General features: G+C 36.8%; 1 protein-coding gene and 1 long non-coding RNA gene across 2 annotated transcripts in view; one reads left to right on the forward strand and one right to left on the reverse strand.

Moving 5' to 3' along the window:
- The window catches only part of LOC127846487 (leucine-rich repeat and coiled-coil domain-containing protein 1-like), a 283,849-nt gene that overhangs the window by 60,379 nt on the left and 195,529 nt on the right, over window positions 1–27,941 (reverse strand). The gene's annotated exons all lie outside the window — the stretch shown is intronic.
- On the forward strand, window positions 770–8,586 carry LOC127846505 (uncharacterized). The gene is made up of 4 exons (XR_008033534.1): window positions 770–995; window positions 5,661–5,770; window positions 5,991–6,098; window positions 8,310–8,586. It is a non-coding gene; the product is annotated as an uncharacterized LOC127846505 (long non-coding RNA).

Consider the following 27,941-nt stretch of genomic DNA (forward strand, 5'->3'; position numbering starts at 1 on the left):
AGATATTCTAAGCAGAATTACAATGAAGCAGAATTTTATCTGTAAAGATTATTACACAAGACAGAATTTTAACACTTACAATTTTTACAAGACAGATTTTTAGCAATTTGCATTTTAGCCAGGCAGAATTTCTGTACTTGGTAGAAAAATGAGGCAGAATGTTGGACTTAGAAAAAATTTAAATTCAACATTTCAAAATGGGACTTGTAAAATTTAAGAAACAGACTTCTGATTTCAGTTTCTTATTGTTTAATGCAGGAAACATTTCTCTATTCACCGAAAACTAACAGTTATGTTCAATTCATACAATAGTTAAAATGACCAAAAAATACAGCATATTATTAGCAAAAAAAACCAAACAGCAGTACCTATTGTTCATACCATAAGGAACATAGAAAGTTACAATTTAATCCAACAGGCTTCAAGAAAAATCTACAATGGAGTGAAATAAGGTTTAATTTTTTTACAAAATTTTTATTCTTTGCTTATTGCTGGATAAATTGTCCCCAAATACTGAAAATTGCTAGGACATTTTGTCTGCTGTTTGTCAGCAGTGACATTTTCACTGATATCCAAGATAGAGAGAGATCCAATTACCCAAGTTTACCCAAACACCAGCGTCAGGTGTGATAAATTTACCCCTATTTCAGCACATTTACTTTACTTGGCTCTCGTTTTATGAAAATATTCATTTGAATGCCAGTGCTTTAACATAACAAATTTTGTGACAAAAAATAAAAATACCATTATAAATAGGAACAATTAAGAAATTAAGACATAACATTATTATAGTGTTGTAATATATATGGTTTTAAAGATGTTTGGTTTAGTCTACTTTAAAAAGGTGGTTTAGTCTACTTTGAAAAGGATAGTACACTTGTAAGTGTGCGACAAAATCTCAGAGACTTGACATTCGAAGTTTTCAAGCAAAAAATCAAAATGTTCCATGAAATGGGGCGCAGAAGACTATGAGGAAAGAATTATTATTACCAGAGGTATGTTAAAATTTGCTTTTTCTTTCATCAAAATATGTATTTAATATGTTGACAGTATTTGGCTTTGTTTGTAAATTTGTTTAAAATTGAAACTTTGGTTGTGCATATTCAACTTATGAATGCATAAATCATAGTTTCCTAGTTTTTGTAACAATGACCTTGACCTTGAAACGACTGGTCCCCAAATGAATTCCTATGCTAGGTCTGTATGTAAGCAATGAATCTGCATACAATTGATATATGCAGTATCGCCATCCAAACTCAAGTTATTGAGCAGAACTTTTTTTTTTAAGTCACCTTAGCACTAAATGCTCATGGTGAGCTATATGATGTCAGTCTATGTATGTATATATAAGATCTTTTAAGGAGGCTTTTAGATCACCTGAGCACAAGGTTGTTCTTATTGTAAGCTTTTGTGATTGCCTTTTATCCGTTGTGCCTCAAACATTTACCATGTAAACACTGTTGTGGAAATATTTAATGTCAAATCTTTATGAAACTTGTTTTGAACATTTTTTTCAAATAATAGCACTTTTGCTCATCTTAAAAAAACAACATTTGTTTTAATGGTAATACGCCAAGTTATGAAATGGTTCCTATACATACAAAAACATAGACACCAAGGTACACTGCAACTCCAATATATCCCGGTTGAAGGGGTCCAAAGATCGCGACCGTGATATATCCGGCGCGCGATATAAATTGTCAGTTTATGTATGCATGTATATGTATACATTAGCATCATTATGCAATCTCAAAACACGCTATTTACCAACCTTATTCAAGTTTGTGTTATATCCATATGTCATTAATTGGTATAACACAAAACATTATTCCATGTGAGTATTTTCAAATGCGTATAATTAAATTTTTAATCCGAAAAACATTGCCGAGTTTTATTGTTCAAGAAAGCATGCACAAATTAGACCCATGTACAAAATGACGTCATTCATTTCTCATGAAAAGCATGCACAGCATGGGGTTTAATAGTAGAGCATTGTGACTAACTGATCTATATTGTATACTGTATCTAACGCACACAGATTGTTGGGTGTACGGAAGAAACCCCCTCCGGAAAAAAAAACCTTCGCTAAAAACGGCAGGGCGGAAGAAACCCCCTTTCATAGTTTGCATACGCGGAAGAAACCCCCTCGCTAGTTTTGCATAGGCGGAAGAAACCCCCTCGCTAGTTTTGCATAGGCGGAAGAAACCCCCTTCCATAGCGGAACAAACCCCCTTCCAGACGATTTAGTTACATTCAAACGCACGGTAATTGTTTACAGAAATTCACTTTCATTTTCAGAAAGTTCCCGGGAAGCATGATTGCATGATTCAAATTTTTTTTAAAGACGAATGCTTCGGTTATTGAAGGAAAATATGTACGAAATATCTTCGTCACTATCGGCTCTGGGCGCTAATTTTGTGTTTTTGTTATTTTTATCAATCTAGTACGAGTTAACGCATATAAAATGGTATAATCTCACTGAAACGATTGCAAGACAAATTCACACGAGCATCTCATCATTAACAACTTGTGAACATACGGCCGGTACACCTCTTTACTCAGCACATAACAGTTAGGAAAATGATTTTCCCACCTTCATTTAAATATATAAAAGGTCCTTTAATGTACCGGCTATTGTAGATAATGATGAAAAGGTTTGTCATGATCGGCGCCTTTGCGGCTCGTGTAAAGTTATGTACAGTTTTGTTTAATTACATTAGCATTCGGCTTTAATTGTGTGATTTTAGGGAATGATTTGACACACTCCCGTAAGTTGGTGTTAACGCGTTTTTAATACGAAACACACTTCCGAATGTAAATATTACCGCAACGTTGAAATATTTTTGCAGTGTAAATTTTATTTTGTGTTGACTCTTTTTCTCAATAAAAAGGGCGCGAAAATTATGCAGCATAGAAAGCGTGGGTGTATTGTGCGTTGTAACAAGCACACAACTAGTCAGGGGATTGATGCATGTTCGGAGGGAATATTTCATCAAGTCTATGAATAGTCACTTATGCCGAAATTTATTTGATACAAGAAAAAAAATGTCAAGGTTTGTGTTAAAGAAATTATTGAGAGCTTTTATCGTTAATATTTACCAGAAAGTGCTTTAAAAATGTTATAAACGGGATTATCGGGAAATGAATATAAACTTGAAAAGTAGCAAGCGTGCAGTACCGTATTTTACCATGTATAGCGCGCTCCCATGTATAACGCGCATGCGATTTTTTAAAGCAAAAATGGAGAAAAAAAAGAATTCAAGATCAAAAACCTGAAAATTGGGCCGAAAATGGCCGCCATTCTTATATTGCGCAATCATTTAATCTGAGTTTTTCGGGTGCTTAATGTTTTGTTTTAAAGTAGGGAGCGTTTATACGATCAGGAGCATGGGTTGCAAAGCACTATATTTTCGACAATTTTTAAGATTATTCTCTCGAGAACACCGTATATGTCCTTATTGTCGCGCACTGCGCGTGTTTTTTCAAGACCCCTGCGCGTTAAATTCGAACCACTATTACCTATTCCTCACATTTGAACAGTGTAACATTTTCATTACCTGCCGCTCACAACATCGTATGACATAGTCTTCTGCAGACCCGCAACATCGCAATGTCCAATTTTAAGCAAATCGTCCGTGGATCCCATTTTATTTTTCATCGACTTAAATATTTCCCCATTAAGAGATGCTCCCGATTTAATCCAGTTTGACCCGGTATTTCGCGCCGTCACTGCGTCTAGTTGATCGGTATTTATAGTGAGTCAAACAATACACCCGAACGCTCAATTCCATACAATTGGTGTTATCGGCGTAAAGCCATTAGACAAATATCATTTGTTTGTCTCTATTGAAAGAAACTAAAATGAGTCTATATCTCTATTGTTGGTTTGTAACCTACGAAGTATACTCGCACGGTAGCATATTAATGCAGATATCGGAAAATCATTGATAAATGTATTCGTCGTTTCAATGCTTAGGGCCGAGAAATTTCGGCAAATCGGAACTCAACTAACGTATAACACTTGCTCAATTAACCGTTTAACTCCACCTCCGTTCTCTGCAAAAAGGTTCGAAGGCAGAGCTTTGCACGTGCTATTATTTAATTGGACGATTGCCATTGAGGAACAAACACACGATTGGTTCGGCATGTTGATTGCTAGACAAAGGAAGCCAATTTTGTCGGCGAGAAACTTGTCGCTTTATTGCTTCAGACAGGAAGCGGCTTTCCTTTGATGACGTCAAACTGTCAATTCACATAGAGTGCAAATTTTCGGAATTGCTAACATTAAAATTTGGATTAAATTATCAAAATAAAGCAAAAGCCAAGTTGAGAAATATGATTGAAATAATTAGCGTCAGTTCAAATAAGACGTTTTGCGTTGTAAATCAACGAGTTTTCATGACAACAAAAACTTAAACAATACCGCGACCACGCGGGGATTGATATACTTCGATTTTTTTAATGAACAATCAATAAAGAAGTGTTAAAACACCAACAAAGACATTTTTTCATCTTTTAATTATTGTCAAAACTGTTACTACCCCGTTCATTCCTACCCTTTTCCGCTTTTTGTTGTTTCGACAACGGCCCTTTCAGTCTATAACATTATAGGGTGTAGTTTTCTGCAATAAAAAAATGGCGGCAATTGTGAAGATTTACGATTACGAAATGGATTTTTTGCAATTTAGCAAGCAGGAAAGCGTTGTGTCAATGTATTACGCGCACTGAATTTTTATTTTAAAATTTGAAGGTAAAAAACTGCGCGCTATGCATGGTAAAATACGGTAATAGAGTCGGGTTGAAACGGATGTATTGGGTAATCATTCGAGTCGGGATTTTACTACCTCTGCGGGAAAGACTTAACACTTTGGAAGGGGGTTTATTCCGCCCCTCTGAAAACACGAAGGGGGTTTATTCCGCCTGTCTGAAAACTCGAAGGGGGTTTGTTCCGCATATGCAAAACTAGCGAGGGGGTTTCTTCCGCGTATGCAAAATGTGAAAGGGGGTTTCTTCCGCTATGCCGTTTTTAGGGAAGGGGGTTTCTTCCGAAGGGGGTTTATTCCGGTAATCAGATTGTTGAGATAGGTCAGTATTGACTTGTGACATTTACTGTTATAATTGTGTACACCTTCATGTGTGCACTGGTGCGTTTCGGCAGTTCAAAGCAAATTCAAAAGAGAATTGTAACACCCGAAATGACCTGTCATGTTTGACAAATGGGTCTTTTGTTTATCGCAGTACACAGGTGTTAATGTGATGTACAATGTAAGCAAACAATCTGGTCAAAACTGGATTATGACTGTTGGATTAAAGTTGGTGAAAAAAAGGGAAAAATACTTGCTTGAAACGGATTTTAATGCATCAAATTCTTAGATAAAAACATTTTATTTAAGGATTATGCTCGTCAGATTTTTGGGAGCCATAGCCGATTCGCAATATATTGGACAACGCGATATAACGGACCGTGATATATTGGAGTTGCAGTGTAATTCTTCCTTGTATTGCTATAATGAAATCTTCTGAACACATGTTACAAACTGCACAAATCAATTGAGTTACTTTGGGTCTTAGGTACTGGTACTCTCAATATTTTCCTTTGACCCTCATTTTATTTGCATTAGCAGGCAAGTTAATAAAGATAAATGATAATAATTTTCCAGATGGTTCAACTGATGGAACATTATCCAACCACAATAAAAAGATTTGGATTGCGCAAGTTTTGCAGTGTTGCCTTTTACCTGATGGTGAAACTAAGTTCCGTGTATGTAAGGTATTAAAGTAAAAGTATTTTTCATAAAAGTCTTTTTTTATTAGTCTTTTCGAGAAATAAACATTGATTGTATCATCATAAAGCATACATAGCTTTGACAAATGCTTCAATTTAACGTTTGATTAGCAATGTTCACAGATTTTGATTTAGATCAACTTCTGTCTTAAAATATATTTGTTAGTAAAGTGGAATGAAGTGCTTTTCATTTATTTTTAAACAGCCATAAATCCGAGGGAGACACAAGAACGGTCAAGAGGTCAGGTTCTGGCGGGGAACAAGCATGACATAAAGCCTGTGCTTGATGCTGTCATCATTTCTGCCTGCAAAGGTACATTTTGTCTTGGTTTTTTTTGCTAGGTATTTAACATAATGAAACAGTGGTAGGAATTTTATTTAAATTTATGACCAGGTTTTCAAAGAAGATAAAAAATGAGATTATTAAATGTGGGTAGGGCGTATCTGGTCAATAACTTAAGTTTGCCTAGACTCAATTGATGACCTTGCATTGAGGCCAAGATAGGGATTGCATACAGAGCCCAAATGTGTCACTGAAAAACAAGAAACCGTCCGAGACGGGTGATGCTCCCCAAAGTTTTTTTTTTGTCACAATATTGCACTATATATTCAGATAAAAGGAAACGTCTTGAGGGCACAGTAGTTGGGGGGACAAAAATTTTTTTATAGAAAATTTCAAAAGGCCATAACTCTGTGAAAAATCATCCAGCCAGAACCAACTGATAATATGCACATCTCCTCTTGGTAGTGAAGCTTCCCATAAAGTTTCATTGAATTCCGTCATTAGTTGCTGAGAAATAGCCCGGACAAGAATTGCACTATATGCACAGTAAATGGAAAATTTCAAAGGGCCATAACTCTGTGAAAAATCATCCGGCCAGAACCCGCTGATAATATGCACATCTCATCTTGGTAGTGAAGCTTCCCATAAAGTTTCATTGAATTCCGGTCATTAGTTGCTGAGAAATAGTCCGGACAAGAATTGTACTATATGTACAGTTAATGGAAAATTTCAAAGGGCCATAACTCTGTGAAAAATCATCTGACCAGAACCCACTGATAATATGCACATCTATTCTTGGTAATGAAGCTTCCCATAAAGTTTCATTGAATTCCAGTCATTAGTTGCTGAGAAATAGCCCGGACAAGAATTGCACTATATGTATAGTTTATGGAAAATTTCAAAGGGCCATAACTCTGTGAAAAATCATCTGACCAGAACCCGCTGATAATATGCACATCTCCTTTTGGTAGTGAAGCTTCCCATTAAGTTTCATTGAATTCTGGTCATTAGTTGCTGAGAAATAGCCCGGAAAAGAATTGCACTATATGTACAGTTAATGGAAAATTTCAAAGGGCCATAACTCTGTGAAAAATCATCCGACCAGAACCCGCTGATAATATACAAATCTCCTCTTGGTAGTGAAGCATCTCATAAAGTTTCATTGAATCAGGTCATTAGTTGCTGAGAAATAGCCCGGACAAAAATTGTGCACGGATGGACACACGGACGGACAGACGAAGCGGCGACTATATGCTCCCCCCAAAATAAATTTTGGGGGAGCATAAAAAGGTTAACTTGAGCTTGGATGGAGGTATTGGACACAAATTGTGTGTTAGCTTTATCCTTTTTACAGCCATTCTCACCCTTCCTCTGAATGAAGTAGTGCAGTTGTCTGTTACTCAACTTACTGACATTAGTTTCACTGTTTGGTATAAGCACTTGTTACTCAACTTACTGTATTAGTTTCACTGTTTGGTATAAGCACTTGGTCCTGGTAAACCAGCTTTTCCAGGCTACTTTGAGTTGGTTAACTTAATGATATGACAGGCATATTGTTGATATGCTGTTGACAACAGCCCATAATCCAACAAAATCAAACAATAATGCAAACGTAGAAAATTTAGTTGTTTGCAATTTAAGTCGGATTAAGGTCAAAGTAACATTTACTAAATACCAAAAAACTATTGGGATCGCATTTTAACTTTGGGTCTAATTAATACTAGAATCAAACAATGGTTTGAAATTCAATTGGATGTTTGTGCTATAAGTGAATTTTGTTGGGCTGGCACTTGATGTATGATGTCTTTAATACAGGTATGGCATTACTGTTTGAAACTGAGTAGTTAGAATAAATTGGTTTCACCATGTATCAGTTTTTTAGCTCGGCTGTTTTCGGAGAAAACCCGAGGTATTGTCATAGCCAGCTCGCCGTCCGGCGTCAGCCTTTCCGACGTGCTTAAACCTTGACATTTTGCTCTAAAATCAAAGTGCTTCCACCTACAACTTTGAAACTTCATATGTAGATGCACCTTGATGAGTTCTACACGCACACTCATTTTTGGGTCACTAGGTCAAATGTCAAGGTCATTGTGGCCTCTAAAAAAAATTAATATATATCTGACAAGCTTTTATTTATTCAAAACTGCACCCGCAGCCGAGCGTTGGCACCTGTTATGCGGTGCCCTTGTTGAGGAATGATATAAATATGTAAATGTGTAAACATTTATTTTTTTCCGATAGGTTATGTCTGGATGTGGTGCAAAGACCACAGCAAAACAGTGCCAGATGACACCTCCTTCAACAAGGCAGTGACACTCCAAATAGACTACTCCAGGAAATAAATGAAATCATCTTGTTTAAATTGAGACTAAAAATAGGGGGTGTTAGATTTTTTAATTTTTACCCTGTCATAATGTGATCAATTCAACAACAACAAAAATATTGGTACTGTCAGTATATTTCATTGTGTACATTTTATTGTTTACATTTTATAATCTCATAAAAAAAATGTTATTTATTGATGGTCTGTTTATTTTGCTTTTTCTTCCTGCATACATTTTTTGTACAGAAGATTTTCTGTACAGAATTTAATATTAAACAGATTTTATTCTGCACAGAATTATATTCTCACATTTTGGTTCTCCCCAGATTTTATTCTGCCAGATTTTTTTCTGCCTCGAACAAATTCTGCTTAATTTAAATAATTCGTAAAATCTGTACAGAATTCGTTCTTTGTTTATATTGAAAAAATCTATAAATAGAAATCTGGTTCAACTCATTTAAAATGGACACCAAATATTTTCTGCACATATTCTACACAGATTTTGTGTATTTTATTCTGCACATAATCTGGTTGCAGTCTGCCCAAACATTTTCTTACAGGCTGCGCCCATGTTAAAATCATTTCCCCGAGAACAAGGAACGACAAAAGTACAAACAAAAACCAAAACATGTTCAAACTAGTATCTTACCTTTAGTTATCCTTTAAAATCCATCTTATAATCCATTTAACTCAATAATTGACGATTTTGCATCTAGGGTCTTTAATAATTATTTTAGCATACTAGTTAAATAAAGACCCTTATGCCATCCCATCACTTACACTATATTCAAATCAGTTTATGAACTCAATAAACTTTCTTCTTCGTCACACGCTACGTCATGTACTCTATATTACTGCTGTTAAAATGAACCGGAGCAGTTTATCAAATAATAGCCGTTGGTAAACTTGGATGCATTTGCAGATTTCTGCATACAAACATAAGTATGTTTAAACTTGCACAATGTTATTTGTCTATGGTAAATGCCCTTATTGTACAAGAAAATAATTTTATATATAAATACAAAAAGAATGGAAAACACTCCATTACACAACAGATAAATCAGTGGATAATACCCATGCACAAAATGGGACATTCCTATTTCCAGTGTGGTGCTATTTTTACCATCTTATACTTTACACAGCTCTATGCCTAACATGAATTAAATCAAGCAAATATTGCAGATTATGTATGAACTGTGCAATATGTGTATGGCTTGTTGTTTATTCTTAAATGTAAAAGTATATGCATGGATTATAAACAATGCACATTACACGAAATAAGGAAAATTTGTGATGAATTGACAATTCAAATACCGTATGTCGATATACAGTACATGTACATGTGAAATAAGTCTCGTTTATAATCTAAATCATCAATTTTTTTTGTGGGAAAATGACACAATAAGTGTCATTTTATGACGCCATCAATCAGCTGATTCATTATACGGATGGCGAAAAATTATGTCATATGACTAGATATAAAGGTTGAAGGTCGTATAATTTTGAAGCTGAAGTTTTCTCGACTTTATTTCTTATGAAAAATCATTCAGTGGTAAAGTAAAAAGTAGTCCGTGCACGCGACAGGTATATCCCACAAGGTTGAATACAGACTAGTATATTCCATAAGGTGTTATACCGTCAATGTCGCGTTGAAAATGGGATAAAATGAAATATTCCTGTCCAGCACCTAATATAAGGACCGCACAGACAGTTAAATTTGTTGTTGTTCTTACAGTCCAAATATAAACTTAAAAACATACATTTTTTAAAGAGCCATAAACACTGCCCAAAACTATTATGCTATATAAAAACTTCTAAAAAAAGGGCCAAATGTAGGTTAGGTACAATAGAAAGACCCTAATTTTAAATTAAACAAGTAACATATAGGTGTAAAAACATTCAATTAAACACTTAGATTCTGCAACTTTTTAGCACCTAAATATCGTTTCAAGCTTTCATATTGTTTTGTATTACCGATGATCTCGAGTCAGGATCTGATTCGTTAGGTTTGCTTTAATTTGCATGACTTAGAGAACTTGCCTGTGCTTTCTATTAAGTCTGCTCTCTACTATAACAGATAACTGGTTTCTTCAAAATCATGACAAAACTCCATTATTTCCTTGATGCAGTTATGTATTGCCCCACATACACTTCACTTGTGCACTCTCTTTTTTCATTTCTTTTCTTGTAGAATCACAAAGAGCAGGACATACTTTCTTGAACTCTGCTTGTTAATAACATAATGATTATTTATGAGAACTACGACACGCTTCCAAGGCTGTCTGTAGCCAAGCTCATGTTGGCTGGTAAATGTTCAGATCTCGTTGCTGGAAATTTAAATAGGATATTCTGCCCCACAAAAAAATAGAATTTTGTATATCTTTAAATCAATGTTACAAAACCACAAAAACCGGGAGGTCACCGTGGGAGTGTTCTTTAGATCTCCCCCTAAGACACCAAGTACTGGATCAAGGCCCAGGAAACGGACTCGAGAGCATTTATATAAGCCTTAGGCTTTCGATGCAATCGAGCTAAAATAAATAGGTTTAAACTAAACCACATCAAAGGTTGAAATATTGACTATTGCTAACAGTACACTGATTTGGGTCCGTGTATATACCGTCTTTTCCTTTTTCCTTTTGAATTTGACACAACGAAATATGAGAATTAACGCATATTAGTTCATATTCCGATTTTCTAATAACCGAAACAAACACAAAGTACGAAAAGAAAAATTGACTTCTTTATATCGTTTTTCATTATATTAATTATAAAACAAAATACGAAATGTATTTCCCTCTTCAAATTTCGTTTCAACCATCATAATGTCGAAAATCAATGATAACAACTTGGTCCCATTTACCGTTCTTGGTTTGATATTACGGTTTACAAAAAACAAAAAACGAGTGGCCCTGTTCAAAGATCTATTAATAAACATTTTTATTTATAGATCTTTGCTCTGTGCTGCTGTCTTGGGGAGGTAACTCATTCGTGGCTATTGCGCGTACTTTTTCCCCTTACATAAGAATAAATCACTCATTTCGATCAGCATGGCTTCTTACGTGCATTTTTTGGGGGAGGAAAAGACACGCCGTAGGGAAAGAAGACGCGGATATTTTCAGTAGTTTTTCCAAATAATGTATTTTTCCAAATTGAAATGATCATTATCTGACATCTAAATGTTTCCCAACGTACCGGTATTTCATGTCGATCCAACCTAATTGATAGGGCTATAGTTAGTCTCTTATGACACTTCGTATTCTTTGCCCCTATATTATGCAAATTCAGTACTCATTTTACAAAAAAACTTGTTTTAGTCCTATAATCAGGGAGAGGTCCTTACATTTTAAGAGCTGTAATACCCTCTCCCCTGAGTCCCGTATTCCAATTATTATTACCCCTTTTACCCGAATAATGCTTTAAGAAGCAAAATAATCGGCGGCGACTGCTAAAATGTCCCTTTTGTTTTACTTGTTAACATCACCGTACATAATAGAATGTTAAAGTTGTATTAGTACTGCCAATAATGAAAGAAAGAACAGGACAAAAGGAGAATAAGTAGAAAGTAGTTTGAATCTTATGAAATGGTTAAGTGCAAGGTGTCTAATATATCATTTCCAATTTGTTCGATTAAGTACAAATACATGTTACATTTCACAACTGAAGGGTGAAATGTCTAGTGATATTAGCTCTGAAAGAGTTATAACCAAATACCTTATATCCTTCAAGGTCAAAGGTAAACAAAAATAATCCAAGGGAAGTAACACACTTTGAAGGGAGAAAATTTATATTTATCATTTGGCAGATACAGATCATTTTCATAAGGGAAGTAATATTTTTTAAAGGGATATGATAACAAATAATTTTTTTTTAATCAAAGCAGCGCAGTAGGGGGCATTGTGTGTCTGATAAACACATCTCATGTTTTAACCCTTTCAGTGCTGGAACCAAATTTTGAAGGCCCTTGCAAACAGTTTGGATCCAGATGAGACGCCACAGAACGTGGCGTCTCATCAGGATCCAAACTGTTTGCTATTCTGATAGTATTCTTTAAAAAAAATCGAAGAAAATGCTAATTATAGAAATTCAGCAGACGACATTTTAGCAGACGACAAATTTCCCAACATGCAAAGGGTTAATTGGGCTGTTATCCTCTTTTTGGTACGAAAGCAACCCTTTAACAATAAGAAACAAGATTCTGAAGTAATATATTTTCGATAATAAGACCTTTTGATGGAATTGAATAAACACCACATGGTGCTGTTAGCATCTGGTGTTAAACTAATCATCAAGATAATTGTTGCTTGCAAAATATCCTTAACCATCCCTTGTGGTCTGGTCAAATCATTAGACAGAAGGGCTGCATTGTTTATGTTTGTAAACCTAATTTCATCTCCTGCATAACTCTTAATGGGCCCCAAGCTAATTTGCGGAACAACATCCACTACAACAGATGAGACTAGCAGTTATTCCTATATCGGGGCAGGTGCTCAAGAGCCATGGAGTTCCAAAAGGAGCAAGAATGCTCATCATTGACTCATGGAGACAATCAACTAAAAAACAATACGATGGCTATATTAGAAAATGGATTCATTTCTGTGAACAGATGGAAAATCCCCTTAATCCCGATATGAACAGTGTATTGTCATTTTTATCACAACAATATGATCAGGGGTTAAGTTACAGTGCTTTGAATACATGCCGTTCTGCAATAAGCATTATTCTTAAAGTGTGTAGCGACATAAACATGCATGATAATGGCCTCATTTCAAGGTTCATGAAAGGTTGCTTTAACACAAGGCCAGCACTGCCACGATATAATTCAACCAGGGATGTTAATATTGTTCTAAATTTCATACATACACAACCTACCCATACTTTGTTACAATTGTCCAAAAAATTATGTGTTCTTTTCTTGCTTGTCACAGCACAAAGATGCCAAACGTTACACAATGTAAAAATAAGTGACATTAGTGTGGACAAGAATAAGAATGTTATAACAATAGCACCAAGTGATTTGTTAAAACAAACTAGATCTGGATACCATTTAAAGAATCTTGTCATTAATAAATATACAGGTAAACGAAATATCTGTTTACTCAAAACATTATTGGAATATTTGGAACGAACAACAGACATTCGAGTGGGAGAGTATCTTATGATAACTACATTAAAGCTACACAAAACAGCTTCACCAAGTACTATAAGTACAGTACAGCCAAAGCAGAAAAAACGTATTTCGCGATCCGCGGCGGCAAGGTGAAACGAGTCGATGCCGCGTCAGTCGTTGAAGCCGCGTCAGTATTCAGCGGCAAGTCGCATTTCGCCGCGAAACTTCGCATCTGTCCGCTGAGGCATGCCACAATCCGCGACATGATGCTGAGTCGATGCGCATCATGAAATAAAAAATCTTTTAAAAATTATTAGTTACATGTAGTTTACAAATTTTGAAAGAACAATTATAATAATAATTAAAATCATAATAAATTTATTGTGCGCGGATTGTATTAGCATATACATGTAAGCATAGTTAATGTGTCTGGCCAATTAAGTTTGTTTCCCGCCCGTAGTGTATGTATTTCACACATAAACAAGGTCACGTAATTGTGTTTTCGCACATACAAGTGGTCAAGGCTCCAGCATATGGTTGATTTATAAATTAATTGCATGTTGATTTTGCTATTATATTTAAGCTGAGAAAATTAGCAGTTTGAAGCCACATCAATAATCAAGACGGTGACGACGTATTTGTTGTTTTGTTAATTATCAGCTTATTGTAACTATTGTTTGAATATGCGTATATAAACACGTTTTATTGTATTCATATTATATAGTTAATATCGCTACTAATTACCCGATAATCCCGTATATTCCAGTTTTGAAGCAAATGCTGGTAAATATTTACGTTAAAACAAACATTCTCGATATTTCCTTTAGTATCAAATACATTTTGGCATTTGTTACTATTTAAAGAGATGATGAAATAATGTTTTATCGGGGCGTTTTTTTCCCACTGAACACGCGATTTACGCCAGACGTGATGTTCATGTATTTATACAACACACAATACACCCAAACTTTTCAAACGACGTTCTACATGTCTGCATAATTTTTCGCGCGCTTTTTATGAAACAAAGGATATTTAAGTACTGTTTATTTGACGCTAGAATTTGCCAAATGTCGCGTTAGCATTAAAATTCGGAAGTGTGTTTTGGATTACAAATTTAATAATGATAATCGAACGAAACATTAACAGTTGCGCGTAATTAATTCTACGCTACACATACATGTATGTACATGTAGGTGGATATCTTTTCACTCGATCGGCCGCGTACGTATGCGGCGGATTTACTCAGGGAAAGTACCCGAGGTTAATACAGACTCGGCGTCGTTGCGCGGATCGATGCCGAGTGTCACGGCGATACGCCGCGTGAACACACGATTCGGCCACCGCATACTCATAATCTGGCCGTGGCGTAGCCGCGGATTATGTTTGTTCCGCTTTGGCTGTACTGTAGATGGGTTAAATCTGTTTTGACACAAGCAGGGGTGGGGGACAATTATCAGCCACACAGTACAAGGGCTGCAGCAACATCAAAAGCCCATCAAAAGGGTATTCTATGGCAAACCATCATAGACACGGCAGGCTGGTCTAATGCCAAAACATTTGCTAAATTCTATAATAAATGTATTGAAGAGCCAAACACCTTTCAATCATCCATTCTGGATTAAATCAGTAATTTTTATCTTACATGACATATGTATTTAGTGATATTTTATGTGGATGTATTTTGTGTATATATTTCACATATTCATTGTTTCTTAGTAATTTTGTAATACATATAGAAAGTGTAAACTTATTAGTTCTTTTTCTTATACACCTTAAACAACATAATCTTTGAGGAATTCTCTAAAATCTTGTGTTGGGCCCATTAAGGGAGTTATGCAGGAGATGAAATTGAGAGATTAACCGAGACTTACCTAAGTTGAAGATTGATCACAATTTCATCGACTGCAAACTCCTTAAGGGCTCACACACCCACCCTTTCCTCCCATGTTAAATATTCCTCAAAGATTCTGTACCCTCATAACGCTCTGTTATCTCTAAAAACTGATCATTCGTCTGCAGAAGCTGCGTAATCTCTCGTGTGTGAGCCCTTAAGGAGTTTGCAGTCGATGAAATTGTGATCAACCTTCAACTTAGGTAAGTCTCGGTTAATCTCTCAATTTCCCACTTAGATACATATTTTGAGGCATTTGTTACAAATCCCTTAGAAAGTTAAATTTAATTAAAGACCTTTCTTACTAGATTCAAGTTTTTCCAAACTTAGATACTAATGAGCAGCAAACAGCATAAAACCTGAACAGAATAAGGGTAGGAAGATCAGTAGGCTGAAGTTTTTGTAATTAACTTTTTCGGCGTAGCTGTTTAACATCCCTTTTGACCTGACCTGACCTGTGTAAGTGTCCAATAAAATTCAAATAAAATTTCCCGGCGGCAAGACACGAATGAATACACTTCATTTATTCCATTGGTTGATATGAGTATACCACCAGAACATTGTAAACATGTCCGCGTCTTTGTAACACTGTTTAACTGCATGAAACAATATTATGTCTAATGAAAAGGCTTAATAGATAGAACAGTTTTACACTCAACTCTCGACATCAATACAGTTTGTGCGTGCACCTTTTATTTTCAGAGGATTGCCAGCGCAAGAGCGTTTGTACTTAAAGGCTATGTTCTCATATTTAGTACTTACTTCCATATTCCTGTCAACATGTTAACATGTAAAAGTATAAAGCGCAGTGGAAGCGTGGCCTCACTTTAATGTGTTGCTCAATTGTGTCTTTAACCTATTATCAGTTTTAACCGATAAAGTGTTTTTACTTTTATCTTTGGTGTTGAAAAATGAACAACGATATAGAAGCTACGAGTGACTTTGCTTTTGAAGCTTGGATTACAGAACTAAATTTACCCCGTAAAGTGTCGCAGATCTTACGTCAGGAGGAACTGACATCAAAAGAAACATTGCCATTACTAAGCGAAAACGACCTTAAAGGCTTAGGATTACCTCTGGGTGATCCTTGAGCAAGTGAGATAATGGAAACAGGGCGAGATTAGGGACTGCCGGCGAGCAACCCAACGATAAAGAAACGCAAAACGAGGTGACACTGGATGGTGCCGGTAAGTTGCTCGATGAGCTTCTTACTTTCTTAAACATAACACAGCTTCCTTCAAAAGAAAGACACAGTAATGTGCATAATGGGTCTAGCTTTATGGACCCAAGATCAATCCTTACCATGAAAGCGAATACAAAAAAGACAGTTCACATAACACAGTTCCTGTCGGAGAACAGCAAACAACGGAAGAATAATAAAAGGAATGAATTTGTCTTGCACTCAAGCGAACGTGAAACTATAGTCTTCAAAACAGAAGATGAGCATCCCTATTTGGGAATTCAAATGGAGGAATGGGGGGCAGCGAATATGCGAGTCCTAAACCACCTTCTCATGGTGAACGACATTGAAAGAAGCGAGTTGGAGTTTTACCTCGCATACACTACCAGAATTTTTGAATTTGCCGAGTCCTTCGAGTGGAATAGTGTGCTGAACTATGATTATCACTATCGTGAACTCCAAGCCGAACATGGATTTAAGTGGGGAACATACTCCCCGCATATGGAACTCCAAATGCTAGTTCCTAAACGACCAAAACCGTCAGTTCCGGTCCAAAATCCAGCGCCAAAAGAGGACTGCAGGATATTTAAGGCGAAAGGTGCATGTCCGTTTGGGGATAAATGCCGTTACAAGCACGTGAAGGCTCTACCCTCAAACAACTCTCGCCAAGACGCTACAAAAAACCAGTAGTCCGACCATCGACCTTGAAACTCCAAGCCTGGGAACAAAATCTGCCGGCGGATTATAAGGATCGTGAATTTATACTTTCGGGAATCAAGAACGGTTTTCATATCCTGGACATAGGCAAAATTTCTCAAAGTGCAGAAGTGGAAAATTATTCATCGGCCGCAAATTTAAATATGCGCGCGCAAACTGAGGCCCAAATTCTCACGGAAGTTGAGAACGGGCATTATAAGATAGTCGATGAAAAATCGCTCATCATTTCTTCACTTGGAGCCATACCAAAATCTGATTCTTCGAAAGTAAGATTAATTCATGATTGTAGTCAGCCGACAGGATTTGCAGTTAATGACTTTGCGGACACAACTACCTTTAAATATCAATCAATTAAAGACGCCATAAAGCTAATCACACCTAACTGTTACATGGCTAAATTAGACCTTCAAAATGCTTATCGAAGCGTTAATATTCATCCCTCTAATACTCAAGCTACAGGTTTAAAATGGCGATTTGGAATCAATAAACACTTCACTTACATGGTAGATACAAAACTTCCCTTCGGAGCAAAACTGTCCCCTTATATATTTAATACACTGACCCAAGCTGTAGGAGTGATTATGAAAAATAGAGGTTTCAAAGATATCATTGTGTATTTAGATGACTTTTTCTTAGTAGCAGACACATACGACAATTGTCAAAAAGCACTTCATGAACTTATGAAATTAGTCCGCAAATTAGGATTTCAAATCAACTACAATAAACTGGAAGGACCGTATCAGAAGCTGACATTCCTTGGGCTCGTTTTAAATTCAATTAATATGACTATAACGGTACCGGACCAAAAAATCACGGAAATACACACGCTCCTGATAAATACACTGCACGCAAGGAAAATTACAAAAACACGGATTCAACAACTAGTCGGCAAATTAAATTGGATAACACAATGTGTTAACGGTGGTCGGTTTTATATGCGTCGCTTAATTGACCGCGCATATTCTCTTCGCGCTAGTGGACATCGTACTTATGTAAATAAAGATATGAAACTTGATATTATGTGGTGGTTGGACTTCATGAAAGTATTCAATGGTATAATGCAGATGATAGACGATAGAATGCCTGTGTCAGTCAGCATTGACGCATGCAAAACTGCATGCGGCTTGTTTTTCCAAGGGGACTTCATACATGCACCATTGACTCCTCAGACGGCATTACTTCCTATAAATTACTTGGAAGTACTTTCATTGGAAATAGCTACAAGACGATGGTCATGTGCGTGGTCCAACAAATTGGTATACGTACATTGTGACAACATAACCGCATGCGCGATCATAAACAAAGGATCTTGCAAACATCCAACTGTGATGGACTTGCTTAGACGAATCTTTTGGCTGAGTGCTATTTATAACTTTAGAATTCGTGCTGTTTATTACCCTGGTCGTTTCAACGCTCTAGCTGACAGGGTATCAAGACTCCATGAACCAAATGGGTGTTCTATAGGGTTCTATTTAAATCCGCCTCAGGAAAAATAATAAACACACACTATTGCACTTTTCAACTATATTATACTTTTATTACACTATAGTTATTTAAAGATTTCACAATATACTTTACTTTTCATATAAAGCATTAAAACAACTCTTTTCTATTATTCCTATTATTGCTATAAAATATTTCCATGTCTATGCTGCTTTCTCTATAAAACCTAAAATTTAACTGAACTAAAACAAAGCTTATTCTAACAGCTATTTTAAATGTCAAAACATCTATTCAATTTGCTACAGGAAACAAGAGCATGGTGAAATTAATTCTCTATCAACAGAGTGATATTTAAAGTAAACAACAGGCAACACAATGTTGTTATTAATTTCATGGTTAAATGCTATCCATTAATTTCCCTGCAGAACATTCTCCCCTACCTTGATAAACTTTAGTTTATCAAAATGTCAAGTATACCAGATGTATGCTAACTGCTTATGCTAACTGTACTCTGTAAAATTTCAAAAGTATGCCATATACTATATTTTATCAAATGCTGTGAGTATAAGACTTATACTGTATTCTATCAAATGTTAACAGTATGACATATCTTCTGTACTATTTGCTTATCTAGATTCAGTGGAAGCGTTGCTATTACTATACTAACTATAATTTACTGTAATATCATACTACAATACAAACGAGATACTTTAATCTCCAAATTCTCAACTACACACAATCGCATTATTTTTATTAACAAAACTATAACATTTCACATGCATATATATGATAAAAGTTTGTAATAAAAGCAACAAATAATATACATTCTCTATCATCAAAATGCCATACAATGTATAGTAAACAAAAATGTAATTTCAAGACATAAAGCAAAATTTTGAAGCTCTTCAGTTTCACAAAATGTTCACTATGTTTGTCTTCCCAAAAATAGGATATACAGTTATTATTATGCGCTCTGAGTCAAATTGCAAATCTGCATATTAAACTTTTTACACCTAACAGTAATAGTTACTGTGGTTGCTTTGTGGATTATTATGCCACTTAACACAACAACCAACATTCAACTAGCTTATTTACACTTGCACTTGGTCTTGAAGCTGAGTTCATGCTCTAATCTTCTTCCTCTGGCACAATTAAACAAAGTCTTGTAATTGATCTCTTCAAAACTGATTGTCCAATACGAACACTGACAGCGCGAACATGACCATCAGCTCCTGGGAAAATCTCCACTATTCTACCAAGCAGCCATCGACCTCTAGGCTGCTCAGGATCGACAACAAGAACAACGTCTCCTATCCTAAAGTCTCTGTGTTGTTGAAACCACTTCTTTCTGCCAGCAAGCATTGGCAGAAACTCTCGCAACCAACGTTTCCAGAAGTGTTTCACGAGTTCTTGTACTCGTCTCCAGCGTTTAATTGGGCTATAATCTGTGTTGTCAACTGAGTCTGGAGCAAATTGACCTCCAACTTGTGCAAACAGGAAATGGTTAGGAGTAAGCGGTGTGCAATCATCAACATTTGCAGACTGGTATGTAAGTGGACGAGAATTAATCAAACTTTCAGCACCAGTACAAGCTGTGATGAGCTCTTCATCAGATATATCAGCTGAGGTCAAGATTGCTGATATTGCTCGTTTTGCTGATTTAATCATTATTTCATGTACGCCACCCCAGTGTGGCGCCGCAGGAGGGTTGAAAAACCACTGTATTCCTCGGTCAGCAGCACTTTCTTTGATCTTGTCTTTGTCTACATTCTGCACTAGTTCTCTTAGTTCTTTATCTGCGGCGACAAAGTTAGTGCCATTGTCAGAATACACTGAAACTGGTAAACCTCTCCTATTCACCATTCTGTAGAATGCATTTAAGAATGCGTTTGTGTCGAGACCAAAGGCTATCTCTAGGTGTACTGCCCGTGTTGTTCCCCTTCCCTGGATTGTAATGTAAGGACCACCAAAGTCTACTGCGACATTACTAAATGCACGCATGGTTACTTTTGTTCTCACTTTAGGTATAGGTGCCATGATTTGATCCTTTGGATGGCCTTTCCTTCGTTTGCATTCAGAACACTTGTTTTCCCAGTCTCTTATTTGTTCTCTAGCAGCTACAATCCAGTATTTCACTGACAGATCAGAGAGTGTTTGGTTTGTTCCGCTATGATTGTTCTTTTCATGGGCATCTTTCACAATTAACTCTGTAACTGGACTCTTTCTGGGTAGTAACACAGGATATTTTGTGTCATATGGAAGAAATTCAGAGTACTTTAGTCTTCTGTCACTTCTCATCACCCCTTCGGTGTCTAATCTTGGATTCAGTTTGATCAGTTTGCTGGAAATTCCTACTTTCTGATTCTTACTAAGTTTATCATACTCTTCTGCAAAATATCTTCTCTGTGTCTCTTTGATCATTTCAGTCTTGCTTTCTTCAATTTCGACCACATTCAATGGCCCACTGACTCGATCTTCTTTCTTCATTTTGCAGTTTTCAACAAATCTAATGACCCATGCTCGAATTCTAACAAGTTTTGTCCAATTTGAATATCTTTCCGGGCTAAGTCTCCACTCTTCTTGTGACACAAAAAATGTACGCAAATATGTTTGTGCTGTTTTTCGCATTTCAAGTTTTCCATCATTACCCACATCAATTTTGCTCTTTGGCCATTCGTTTTCACTTTCTTTTAGGAAGCTGGGGCCTTCCCACCAATTGTTCGCAACAGCAAGACTGTTAACAGGTAAACCTCTTGACACATAGTCTGCTGGGTTTTCGTTTGTTGGAACATATCTCCATTGACTTGGATTTGTTACTCTGTGAATTTCACCAATTCTGTTTGCAACAAATGTTTTGAATTGTCTGCTGTTATTTCGTATCCAATATATGACATTCATGCTGTCCGACCATAATGTGACTTGTTTGATTTCTATTTCAAGAGTTTTGCAAATCCTTGATGTCAGTTTTAAACCAAGTGTTGCTGCAAGTAGTTCAAGTCTTGGGATACTAGTAGATTCTATGGGAGCAACACGACTTTTTGCAGCTACAAAGCGTACAGTCACATCGTCATTTTCATACTCACATCTCAAATATGTTACTGCTCCATATGCAATTGATGACGCATCTACAAATGTATGAATTGACATTGACTTCATCTGTGTTTCATTATTTTCGTTTTTGAGACAACGTGGAATCTTGATCTTATCTAAATGTTTAAGCTCTTCGAACCACCTTTCAAAATTCAACTTCTCTGCTTCTCTCACGTTTTCATCCCAGTCAACCCCACTTAACCAGATGTCTTGCATGATTTGTTTCCCTCGCACTACATATGGCGCTAAAAAACCTAAAGGATCAAATATCCTACAAACAGTCTTCAATACATTTCTCTTTGTGATTTCATCAGGCATGGTCATTTCGTCACCGACTTTGAATATAAATTCATCATGTTTGGCTTGCCAGGATATTCCAAGAGCTGTAGTTGTTGGCAGATTTCCTGTTCCTAAATCTATTTCTGCTGCTCTATCTTCTTCTGGTATTGTTTCTAACACTTCTAGTGAATTTGAAATCCACTTTCTAGCATGCATATCAGCTTTCTGCCACAGCTCTCTCAATTGTCTACATAGTTCTATTTCCTCTGTCACGTTTTTCGTAGAATCCATGCTATCGTCCATGTAAGTAGACTTCAAAATTGTCTCAGCCGCCAGCGGATACATGTCAGCATGGAGCACAGCATTATGTTGAGATACATACTGGGCTAGATATGGTGATGAGTTAACTCCAAACACTAAACGTGTGAATTCAAATGTTTCGATGGGGCTTTCTGGTGATTCTCTCCATAGGAATCTTTGGTATTTTTTATCCTCACTTGCTAGGCCAACTTTCAAATACATCTCCGCTATGTCACAGACAACTGCGATCTGATTTCTTCTGAACCTTAGCAACACATCAAACAGTTCTCTTTGCAATTTTGGACCTGTACTTAGGTACTCATTCAAACTTGTGCCTTCATGTTTAGATGATGCATCAAACACAATGCGAACTTTTGTTGTCTCCTTTTCTGGCCTCACTACAGCAAAATGTGGCAAATACCATCCATTTTCATTGTCTTTTCTTTCAACCTTCTTAATAAAGCCTTTCTCTTCATATTTCCTTATAATATCACTATACTCCCGCTTCAATTCAGGAGATTTCTTCAATTTTTTCTCAGTACCATATAGTCTGTTTAAGGCACTACTATAGTTGTCAGGTAATGTTTCTTTATCTGATTTCCATGGCAATGGAACTATGTATCTATTGTCTTTGTGTTCAATACTGTTTTCTATTTTAACCTGCACTTTCTTGTCTTCTAGTGACATTTGGTTACACTCCGTTTCACTTTCAAGTTCCCAAAACTGTTTCAATGAAGTCTCCAAGGTATTATTAGCATGAAACACAAACATGCTGGTGCTATGATGATTATTTTCTCTATTTATTGGCCCAACACATGTCCATCCAAGTGGTGTCAATCTAGCCACTGGTTCACCATCACCACCTACTATCTCTCCAAGTGACCTATGAAGGTGCGCATAGTCAAGACCTATCAGTAAATCTATCTTCTTCTTTCTACCAGTACTTGGGAATGGTATGTCTTTAATATGTGGCCACTGCTCTTTCATTATTTGCCAATTCACTGTTTGAAGTTTCCCAGTAACATTTCGTGTTGTTTGTGCTTCCATTGAAAGCTCAAATTTTCTATTTAAGCTCTGGAGTTTGAACATGACATTCCTAGTGCTGAATCTATCTGATTTTCCATTCATCATGCTAATTTCTATGGTTTTTCTTTCACCTTGGAGTTGTAATTCACATGCAACATCTTCATTTAGATAAGACGTTGTACTCCCGTCATCTAACAATGCATTGATGACTAATTCACGATTGCCCGCTGATACTACTACCGGAATGGTTCTCAGCGCAATACTTGATCTATTATGGGCACTATATGTCTTCGAGACATCTTCTTGTGGTACTGGGTGAAATGCATTAGCATTTACATTCAAAACATCTCTATGTAATAGTCTGTTGTGTGTCTTTGTGCAACTATTTATTCCACACTGTCCCTTTAATCTACATTCTTTCCCCATATGATTACCTTTAAGGCATCTGAAACAAAGTCCAGCATCTTTTGCTTGTTTCCATCGTTCTTCTACATTCATAGCCTTGAATTTTATGCATTCCCATGCATGGTGATTTTCTCTGCAAATTTGACATTTAACAGATTGTTTTTGCCTTGCGTCTGTTTTTAGGAAGAAGGTCTTTTGGGGTTTCATTCGCGGGTTTTCTTGGTGTTTCAAACCATATATAGTCTCATTTGCATGAACTGCATATTCCGTCTCTTCATTTACAAACGTTCTCAATGTTTTAACAGAGTCTGGTAACGATTTGTCATAAAGTGTTCTCATATAGCGTGTTAACATGGTTTGTGGCAGTTTCTTTAACAAATGGTGGTATAACGATCCTCCTTCAAGATCATTTAGATGGTTTACTTCCTTTAAGTTAATAACTGCTATGTCAAGTAAATCAGCGAATTTTTCAAGTTCTTTAGGTGATTCATTCTTTAACTGCTGGAAATTCTCTAACTCATCTAAGAATTGGTTCACTACTCTTTTGGTACCACCATATTTCCTGTCAAGCCTTTCCTTTGCAGCGTTATATGCCTTTTTCGAATGTCCCAGATTTTCAATAGAATGTAGCGCTTCGCCACCTAGGTACTGGCGTAACTGCAGAAGTTTGTACTGTGGGGTACTTGGCGATTCGTCAATACATGCTTGAAAAGCTGCCTTCCATGCAGGGTACTTTGTTTTGTCACCAGTGAACACGGGAATCTTTACTCTTTGAAGTTGTTTCCACATGTCTTTGCCTAATGCGTAATCTGATTTACTGTCGTCTTCATGGTTTGATTCATGATCTTGGTCAGACTTGGAGCTTACTTTGTGGTCAGACTCTGAGCTTACTTTGTTGTCAGACATGGAGCTTACTTTGTGGTCAGACTTGGAGCTTACTGTAAAAACTTCATCATATAAACTCACGAGTTCATCATACTGTTTTTCAAAAATGTCAATTTCATTCAAAGTACTTGCCAATTCTGTTGAATCTTTCACCACTAAGGCTAAGTCTTGAACACTTTGCACTGCCATGTCCATAGCCTCTTCAACCTTGTCAAGAGACTCTTTCACAAGATCTTTATTTGGCGTATCATCGCTTAAAATGTCTTTCATTTTATTACGCGCCCTGGTGAATGCTGCTTTACATCGTGATTTCTTCACTTTTAATTCTACCAAATTCTCCTGAGGGGCCTCTTGAGGGGTGTCTTCATCTTCTTTGTCATCCATTGTGAGATGTAGAAATAGGCAAACCACGCTCTGCTACCAAATTGTTCTATAGGGTTCTATTTAAATCCGCCTCAGGAAAAATAATAAACACACACTATTGCACTTTTCAACTATATTATACTTTTATTACACTATAGTTATTTAAAGATTTGACAATATACTTTACTTTTCATATAAAGCATTAAAACAACTCTTTTCTATTATTCCTATTATTGCTATAAAATATTTCCATGTCTATGCTGCTTTCTCTATAAAACCTAAAATTTAACTGAACTAAAACAAAGCTTATTCTAACAGCTATTTTAAATGTCAAAACATCTATTCAATTTGCTACAGGAAACAAGAGCATGGTGAAATTAATTCTCTATCAACAGAGTGATATTTAAAGTAAACAACAGGCAACACAATGTTGTTATTAATTTCATGGTTAAATGCTATCCATTAATTTCCCTGCAGAACAATGGGTTTTCGCGGCTAATCGAAATCATGGAACAATCAGGTTTTTCTCTTTACAGATAGAAGCGGTACAACGGAAGAGGACCTGGATCGGGCCGTTGAATATTTCTACAGTAACGCTCTGTCGTCCAACACGAAACGGACCTACTCAACGCATAGATCATCCTATCTCAATTTCTGCGAAAAGTTTGGATATGCCGCTGTTCCTGCATGCACGACGACATTGTGTCGTTATGCTGCCTATTTGTCAAAAACGTTAAAGTTCAGCTCAATCAAACAATACATGAACATTATACTCTTACTTCACGCAGAATGGAACCTGCCTAACCCGGTAGCAGACAACTTCAAACTTAAGTACACGATGCAGGGTATACGCTGTCATATTGGGGACATAACTGTGCGCAAACAACCAATACCACCGGAACTACTAATAATCATTCTAGAATGACTATACATGTCCACCTCATTCGACTCATCCGTGTGGGCTGTAGCCCTAACAATGTTTTACAGCTTATTGCGTGGCAGTAACGTTTTGGTCTCCAGTGATATGGCCTTCGACCCCCACAAACATCTCAGACGGCGTGACATAACCTATCATCAATGGGGTATTATGGTGCACATAAGATGGAGCAAGACAAATCAGTACCAGTCTAGAACCTTTGATATCCCGCTCCCGCGCCTTAAGCAGCATCGCTTGTGTCCTGTGCAGGCTAATATTCCATGCCGCAAAACTTTCCGCCCTAGCAAACAATGATGGCCCAGCCTTTGTTTATTTGAAGGATGGCCATACTCAGGTTCTAACCAGTAATCTGTTCATTGGTCGGATTCGACAGTGTTTGCAGGCAGGTGGTGTGGATCCTAGTGAGATTGCATCACATTCATTCAGGCGCGGTGGTGCTACTTTCTGCTATGCCATCGGGCTTCCCCAAGATGCAATCAAACTACTGGGCGATTGGCGTTCAAACTGTTATCAGAACTACTTATCAAATGACACTCGTGCTAGGTACAATATTATCCGATCCATGCAAAAAGTAATCCAGGAATCTTAATGTTCAACAAGAGGCCCTGAAAGGCCCAAGGTATCCCCCGCAACATATGCTTTGTTTGAGGATGGGTGCAAATTGGACGGATGAACATAATGATAGATGGACGGACGGAGGACAAGTAAAAAGCATTTTTTCAAGACACAAAGGGCCATAAGTCTGTTTTTAACAGATGGTGTACAATGCCATTTGGCGTGCATCATCCTCTTATGCATATATATATACTCATACCAAGTTTAAATGAAATCCGCCAAAGCACTTCCAAGATATGGCTCCGGACACAAAAGTGCCTATAGTAAAAAGCATTTTTTCAAGATACAAAGGGCCATAAGTCTGTTTTTAACAGATGGTGTACAATGCCATTTGGCATGCATCATCCTCTTATGCATATATATACTCATACCAAGTTTCAATGAAATCCGCCAAAGAACTTCCAAGATATGGCTCCGGACACTAAAAAGCATTTTTTCAAGATACAAAGGGCCATAAGTCTGTTTTTAACAGATGGTGTACAATGCCATTTGGCGTGCATCATCCTCTTATGCATATATATACTCATACCAAGTTTAAATGAAATCCACCAAAGAACTTCCAAGATATGGCTCCGGACACAAAAGTGCCGGACGGACAGACAGCCGGACGGACGGACGGACGGACAACGCCAAAACAATATCCCTCCGCCTCTGGCGGGTGATAACTAGTATACCCCTACTATCTACCCCTACTTTGGGAGTTTGGGAATAACATTATCTTGTTTGTTGTGTATGCATGCATATCTTTGAATTGTTTACAATGCTTGAACATGCGTTATTACCGATGTGTGTAACATGAATATATTTAATTTCATTATTGCATTACCTTTAGCGCGCATCTACTTTGATTTGCCATGTTTGTTATTATGCGCGCTTTTATTTTTGGAGCTATAGTTAGTACTATTAATAAAGCTCTCCTTACCCCTATATATGTGTTGTTGGTCTTTCGTTTAAGTATAATTAAGGTTCTTAATTGTATTTTGTGGAAAGATTAACACACCCGCTGCCCCTTTCGGGGGCCTCAGTTTGGTCTTATCAGTCACGTGATAATTAGTTACTGGTTTGACCGGCTGATTCTGTCTGGAAGTTTGCGGGCAATCTCCGTCAAAGATGCTTTGTTTTACCCACCCTCCTCCTTTTGACAGTAACTGCGGGGGTTTTCGGTAATAACATTATCTTGTTTGTTGTGTATGCATGCATATCTTTGAATTGTTCACAATGCTTGAACATGCGTTATTACCAATGTGTGTAACATGAAGATATATAATTTCATTATTGCATTACCTTAAGCGCGCATCTACTTTGATTT

This window comes from Dreissena polymorpha, chromosome 9 (assembly GCF_020536995.1).
Source record: "Dreissena polymorpha isolate Duluth1 chromosome 9, UMN_Dpol_1.0, whole genome shotgun sequence".
NCBI lineage: Eukaryota > Metazoa > Mollusca > Bivalvia > Myida > Dreissenidae > Dreissena > Dreissena polymorpha.